Below are 6000 nucleotides of genomic sequence, written 5' to 3' on the forward strand. Positions count from 1 at the left end.
CATCTCTCTAAAGATCTACAAATGGCCAATAAGCACATGAAAAGATGTGCAACATTAGTCATTAGGGAAATGCAAATCAAGATGATTTTGATTTGGCACTTAGTAGGCATCTATCAGGATGGCTGCTATTAAAAACAAACAAATGAACAAACAAAAAACAAATGTTGGCAGGGGCGCCTGGGTGGCACAGCGGTTGAGCGACTGCCTTCGGCTCAGGGTGTGATCCCGGTGTTCTGGGATTGAGCCCCACATCAGGCTCCTTCGCTGGGAGCCTGCTTCTTCCTCTCCCACTCCCCCTGCTTGTGTTCCCTCTCTCGCTGGCTGTCTCTATCTCTGTTGAATAAATAAATAAAATCTTAAAAAAAAAAAAAATGTTGGCAGGGCCCCTGTTTGGCTCCGGAAGAGTGCAACTCTCGATCTCAGGGTTGTGAGTTCAAGCCCCATGTTCACTGTAGAGATTATTTAAATAAACAAACTTAAAAAAAAAAAAAACAACTGTTGGCAAGGATGTGGAGAAATTGGAACTTTAATGCACTGTTGGTGGGAACGTAAAATGGTACAGCAGCTGTGGAAAACAGTACAGTGATTCTACACAAAACTGAAAATAGAATTGCCATGTGATCTCGCAATTCTGCTTCTGGGCATATACCCGAAAGAATTGTGTGGGGGTTTTGTTTGTTTGTTTTTAGAGGTTTTATTTATTAGAGAGGGAGAGCGAGAGACAGCGTGAGCTGAGCAGAGGCAGAGGGAGAAGCAGACTCCCTATTGAGCAGGGAGCCTGACGCAGGGCTTGATCCCAGGACCCCGGGATCATGACCTGAGCTGAAGGCAGACGCTTAAACAACTGAGCCACACAGGCGCTCCTCTAAGATAGATTTGTACACCCGTATTCATGGCAGCATTATTCACAATAGCCAAAAGGTGGAAACAATCCAAATGTCCATCAAAGGCTAAATGGATAAATGAAATTAATAAATATCCACATAATGGAATATCATTTGGCCGTTAAAAGCAATGAAGTATTGGTACCTGCTACAACATGCATGAACCTTGAAGACATTATGCTACGTGAAAAAGACCAGACTCACATGGACAAATATCGTGTAGTTCCACTTCCTCGAGGTATTTTAATTGTCAAATTCACAGAGACAGAAAGTAGGATAGTGGTTACTAGGGGTTGAAGCGGGGGGGTATGAGAAGTTATTGTTTAATGGGCACAGAGTCTCAGCTGAGGATGATGAGAACGTTCTGGAAATGGATGGTGGTGATGGCGGCATAACAGTGTGAATGGACTTACTACCACTGAAGTGTTCACTTAGAAATGGTTAAAATGCTAAATTTTACAAATTAAAAATGAATAAATTAAAATTTAAAAATTTAAGGAAAAGAAAAGATGGTGAAGAGCAAAGTTTTGGGTGTACCTAAGATGTCTCCAGCACCAGGGCGCCTGGCTGGCTCAGTTGGTGGAGCGTGTGACTCTTGATCTCGGGGTTGTAGGTTCGAGCCCCACACTGGGTGTAGAGATTACTTAAAAATAAAATCTTAAGTAGGGAAAAATAGGAAAAAGAAAACAATGAAATTTAAAGCTGAAAACTACTTATGCAAGCAAAACAGAGAAAATGATATATATATTTATACACATACATACAAGGATATACATATATCTCAGTAAATGTAAGAAAAGTACACTGGAAGCACACTTATAAATACAATAAAAGGTAGATCTATGAGAGAGATGGTGTTAGGGTTTGTTTAAAATATAAAAATAAGCCCAAATAAGGCTTTCTAAAGACTGATGTTGATATTGTATCATTTGCTGTGACCAACAAAATGCTGTATGTTTGAGCCATAAAAAGAAAACACATAAATGAAATTCAAAAAAAGACTAATTATGAAAAAAACAAAATAAAGCCTTTAAAAAAAAGTTTCAGCACCGGGGCTGGAAGCTGGTCATCCGCTCAGGGAGCTTGCTCTAGTCGGCCAAACAGTGTGTAAGCCAAGTGCCCGGTATGGAGCATGTACTTGGAAGTGTAGCTACTGATGGTCCCCATCACAGTTAAGGAGACTGAGGCCCAGAGAGGTCCTGCAGCCAATGGAGGCAGCTGACTGGGCTCTGAGTTCCGTAAGGCAGGTGGGTGGTGCCAGTTGGAGTATTAATAGTAATACCAGCTGGTATTTCCTGAGTGCTTAATACATTCCAGACATTATTCTTAGTCTTTTTGACCTAATTTACTCTTCACAACTCCTCTGTGAGTGAGGTACCATTACCATCTCCCTTTTACAGGTGAGGAAACCGAGGCTGAGACAGAGACTGATCCAAGTTCAAGGAGCCAGCACGACTTGAATCTTGTTCTCTCTGATTCCAAAACCAGAAATCCAGCCTGTTGGTTTGGTCTTGGTGGTGGACAGTGGATGAAGGGGTGGGGGGGTCTGGGGTGGGGGAGTAAGCGATTCGTAACTGAATCTAGGTCAACCCAGATTTTTCTTTTTCTTTTTCTTTTTCACCTTCTGGCAGAACTTCCTCCTTATCTCTCTCTGTCTCTTTTTCTGATTCACTCCCCATCTGTTAGTGGGCTCTGGCTTCTGGGAATGTGATGCAGTGGGTAGGGTGGTTGTGGGGGTGGGGAGGTAGACACAAAAGTGTGGGCAGTCCTTAATAAACAAATATTTTTTGAGAGCTCTGTAGGTACCAGGCTGTTCTGGAGGTTGAATACGACAGACCTTGTCCCTGCCCTCAAGGGGATTCCATTACAGGGTATATATGAGTGTGAGTGGCAGGTGAGGGATAGAGAGGGGGATGGAGTGGAAGGGGAAGTAGGGGAGGGGGAGGGAAGTAGACGCAGATGAGGAAGAAGATGTGGCCGGTGTCAATAGGGGCTATAAAGGAGATGTGAGAGAGAGTGCCTGGGGAGCAAGGCGACTGGAGACAGTAAGAACAAGACAGACCTGGCTCAGGAGCTGAGGTGAGACCTGGAGCATGGAAAGGAGCCAGCTGAAGATGTGGGAGAAGAACACTGCAGGATTCTGTGGGGAAACAGCACAGGCAGAGGTCATGAAATCCATGTGTTGGAGGAACTTGGAGAAGGCCAGGGAGGCTGGAGCAGGGCGACAGAAAAGGAGTCAAGAGGAGATCCCAGGGCCAGCTCATGTAAGGTCTTGTAGATGATGAGTTCAAGGTTAATTCTAAGGATAAGAGAGGCCACCGGAGGAGGTAACAGTGAAGGCTGGGAGGCAGCATGGCTGGAAGTGGGGAGACCAGTCAGGAGACTCTGGCTGTAAGGCAGCAGAGGCAGTGATGGTGGTGTCAGGTAGGCTTCAGACAGGAGGCAGTATTAGAGGGCCTTTGGGAGGTGACTGAGTGATGCAGGTGCCATTCATTCTCTGAGGTGGAGGAGATAAGAAGTGGGAGAAGAGGGGGATCTAAGGTGAGGTGGGGATAGAAATCATAAATTCAGTGTGGACATACTGACTTTGCAGAATCAGTGGCTGCTCAGGCAGCTGGAGGCACTGTTCCAGGCTGGAAGTAGATGCCTGGGAAGAGAAACCAGACACTGCCACCTGGGACCCAGAGGCCACACTTCTTCACAGATGGGCAAGGTAGAGTCCAGAAGATGCTTGGAATTTTGTTTTGTTTTCTTGAAATTGGTTATTGACACTTACAAATCCAGAGATATTGGGGCGCCTGGGTGGCTCAGTCCGTTAAGCGTCTGCCTTTGGCTCGGATCATGATCTCGGGGTTCTGGGTTCGAGCCCCAAGTCGGGCTCCCTGCTCAGCTGGGAGCCTGCTTCTTCCTCTCTCTCGGCCTCTCCCCTCACTTGTGCTCTCTCACTCACACTCTCAAATAAAGTCTTTAAAAAAAATAATTAAATCCAGAGATATCAAATAAAACTCAGAATTTCCACTTCCTCTTCCAAATTGGATGCTCTAGCCACAATGGGGCCACATTCTGGCTCCAGGGCAGACTGGTAGAGGAGCTGCGGCCCCTCCAGATAGGGCACAAACTCTCCAGCTGGTCTAACCCCAGTAGATCTGCTCAACGCCTGGTCCTGGTGACACTGATTTCAACCTCTGGCACAGGCAGGAGGTGATACCACAGAAGGGGGAAATGTTGTCCTGGGACAGAGTCTAGACTTTGGATGGACCCATTGGAAGTGGCAGCTCAGCTGCTTCTCAGCCTTGCAACCCAAAGTGTACCACTTAATTTCACTGAGCCTGTCTTGCCTTTTCTAGAAAATGAGGGTAACACTCCTTACCTGGAATGTCATCTATAGGAAAGCTCCTAGCACAGTGGCAGACTCAGAGAAGAGTCTCGAGCAATGTTTGTTTCTTTCCCTTTCAATCTGATGAGCAGCTAGGCTCGGGAAATCAGAATGGTTAGGCCATAGCCCAGGCTGAGGTAAAGAGACCTGATTCTGGCTCTTCCACTTGCCAACTATGCAGCCTCAGTATTCCTAGTTGCAGGATGGGAACTCTACTTGTACCAAACTTGTGGGAATTAAATAAGTTAATACAAGTGAGGATTAGATTGGCTCTTATACCTGGCTGGCCATTAGAGTCTTCTAGGGACTTTTTTTTTTTTTTTAAGATTGATTTATACAGTACCAGTGGGAGGGGGAGAGGGAGAGAATCTGAAGCAGACTCCGCAGTGAGTGCAGAGCCCAAGGCTGGGCTTGGTGCAGGGCTCAATCCCATGACCCTGAGATCAGGACCTGAGCCAAAACTGAGTCTAATGCTTAACTGACTGTGTCACCCAGGCACCCCTTCTAGGGACATTTTAGAAAATATTCATGTCTGGGCTCTATCTTCAGAGATCTTTTTAAAAAAGATTTTATTTATTTATTTATTTATTTATTTATTTATTTATTTGAGAGAGAGAGCATGAGCAAGGGGAGGGGCAGAGGGAGAAGCAGGGGCTTGGCGCAGGGCTCTATCCCAGGACTCCAGGATCATGACGTGAGCTGAAGGCAGATGCTGAACCAACTGAGCCACCCAGGTGCCCTTATCTTCAGAGATCTCTTCTGACTTCATCTGGGGTGGGGCCCTGGTATAGGTATTTTGTCAAATCTCAAGTGATTCTGTGTGCAGGGAGGATTAGGAGCTCCGTAGTAGAAGGGATTAATTAAGAGCATGGGCTTTGGAGCCCAACTGCCTATGTTCAAATCCAACTGAGCCAACCAACAGATGTGTGAACATGAGCAAGTTCTTAACCTCTCATGTTAAACTGGGCTAATAAAAGGACCTGGGAGGTTGTATAGCTCTCAAATGCTTAGAGCAGTCTGTGGCAGCTAGTAGGCCCTTGGCAGGCCAGGGCATCAGCACTCCTCAGCTCCCTTGCTTTATTTTTATTTCTTTTAATTTCAATTAATTAATTAACATATAGTATATTATTAGTTTCCGAGGTAGTTTAGTGATTCATCAGTTGCATATAATACCCAGTACTCATTACATCAAGTGCCCTCCTTCATGCCTATCACCCAGCGACCCCATTCCCCCACCCACCTCCCTCTCCCCTGCTATTTCCAAACTGACTGCAGCCACTGCAGTCCTGCATCCAGCCCGCACAGTCTCCCCAAGGGGGCCTGGGTGCCTTGAACATCCCTCTCCTAACTCTGCTAGCTGCCCCCTAAAGTTATTTTTGATCTTTCTATTGTTCAGCTTTTTTTATTCACCCACAATGAAAGGAATTATCTCCCAAACAAAATTGTCTGCTCAAAAATCAGAGAGACCCCAAGGGGAGGGGAGGACAGAAGCTGACTGGCCACTCAAATGTCTCTCATATTAAAGAACAGGAAGAGGGAGAAGGAGAAGAAAAATCCCTTTCAGTGCTTAGGAAACAGTGTTTAGTGGGGGAAAAAACTGTAACACAGAATTGTACATTCAAGATAATTCATCCAGGTAAAGGGGAAAAAATGCATAGAAAAAAGATCAGGGGCACCTGGGAGGCTCAGCTTTTAAGGGACTGCCCCTGATCTTGGAGTCCCAGGACTGAGTTCCCATTT

At 45.6% G+C, this 6000-nt stretch overlaps 1 protein-coding gene across 1 annotated transcript in view; it reads left to right on the forward strand.

Annotated features, from left to right (window-relative positions):
* Positions 1–2520: 2520 nt before the first annotated feature.
* GMEB1 (glucocorticoid modulatory element binding protein 1) overlaps positions 2521–6000 on the forward strand; it is a 40223-nt gene continuing 36743 nt past the window's right edge. The window contains exons 1-2 of the mRNA XM_040619133.1: positions 2521–2963; positions 3478–3597. The gene's annotated coding sequence lies outside the window, so the exon portion shown is untranslated. The remainder of the gene's footprint in view (positions 2964–3477; positions 3598–6000) is intronic.

The sequence above is a fragment of the Ursus maritimus genome, unplaced genomic scaffold (genome assembly GCF_017311325.1).
Source record: "Ursus maritimus isolate PB19 unplaced genomic scaffold, ASM1731132v1 scaffold_32, whole genome shotgun sequence".
NCBI classification, from domain to species: Eukaryota; Metazoa; Chordata; class Mammalia; order Carnivora; family Ursidae; genus Ursus; species Ursus maritimus.